The following is a 1309-nucleotide window of genomic DNA, read 5'->3' on the forward strand; positions in this document are numbered from 1 at the left end:
GGCTGCTCAGGAAGGCTCTGGGGGTCTCTGGCAGTGCAGGCAGCTGCTCAGCTGGGCTCCAGCAGGGTCGGGCAGTGGGGGGCTGCTCCAGAGAGGCCTCTGGCAGTGCAGGGGGACAAATCCGGGGGCTCTAGCAGTACGAGGCCACTCTGCTGGCCTTTGGGGCCTGCGGCAGTGGAGGGGGCCCTTCAGGCCGGCTCAGGCAGTGGAGGGGGTGGCATGGCGCCAGGCAGTGTGCAGAAGGCTCTGCCGCAGCACGGGGTAGAGGCAGTGGCAGCCATCGAGGCCAAGGCGCAGGGCCTGGGCCCAGCTGTCAGGGGGGCCGCCCTGGCCACAGCCCAGCAGCCCCAACACCTGGTTGAGGGAGGGCAGTAGGGCCACAGTGAGGAGGGCGGCGGTGCTCCTCGGCCTCACTAGGCTGCAAGAGCCAGCAGGCGGCAGCGGCACCGGGCAGCCGGCACAGGCCACAGCCCACCGCCAGGTCGTACATCTCCACGCCGGCATTGGCGAGCGCCAGCGCGGCGGCGCTGACGGCGGCGGCCAGGGCGGAGCCGCTGTCCTGCAGCAGCAGCGCGTTGATGGTGAGACGTGCGCGTGGGTAACACGTCAGCTGCACCGCTGGCTCCAGCACGTCACGCAGTGCCGCTGCCATCGCCTCGTGCTCCGCCACTGCCTCACGCGCTGCCGTCTGCCTCCCACGCCCGGTGAAGGGCACGTGCTGGAACTCACACACCAACCGCCCCGCCGCCGCCGCGCCACCCAGCTCCGCCGCCGCGGCCGCCTCGCGCGGGCCCCAGGCGGCGCACAGCACCTTGGTGCCACTCGCCAGCTCCACGTAGGCCGAGCCCTCGGCCTGGCTCAGCAGCCCCATGTGCATGAACAGCGGCCGCAAGGCACACGGGTCCCGCACCTCCTCCTCCTCCTCCTTTTCCTCCTCCTCCTCCTCCTCGGCTGCCGCCATTGCCCACACCTCCGGCGGCTGCGACTCCTTAGGGCCCTGCAGGCAGCGGTGATCCAGTGGCATCCTCCAGCCAGTCGCCTCATGAGGAAAGCAGGGAAAGAGGGAGGGAGGGAGGGAGGAGCCCGGCCCGGCCCGGCCCGGCCCCCCAAGCACAGCCAGCGGTGCACGCGGCAGGCGGCCTTCATTAGCCGAGTTGAACCTCCCCCTAGTGCCCCCATCCTCACCTCACTAAGATCTGCAATCTCCTTCTGCACATCCTTGTTGGGAGCTCTCTGCACTTTCACTTTGGCATCCAGGTCAGACAGCAGTTTCTTGAGGCTGTCTACTTTCCTGAGGGCCTAGCAGAAT

The 1309-nt window shown here is 69.3% G+C and overlaps 1 pseudogene; it reads right to left on the reverse strand.

Moving 5' to 3' along the window:
• Nucleotides 1–58: 58 nt before the first annotated feature.
• On the reverse strand, nucleotides 59–1024 carry LOC146597869 (exosome complex component MTR3-like; annotated as a pseudogene).
• Between the last annotated feature and the right edge of the window lie 285 nt (nucleotides 1025–1309).

This window comes from Rhea americana, unplaced genomic scaffold (assembly GCF_003343005.1).
Source record: "Rhea americana isolate MKP2758 unplaced genomic scaffold, rheAme1 scaffold_1755, whole genome shotgun sequence".
NCBI classification, from domain to species: domain Eukaryota; kingdom Metazoa; phylum Chordata; class Aves; order Rheiformes; family Rheidae; genus Rhea; species Rhea americana.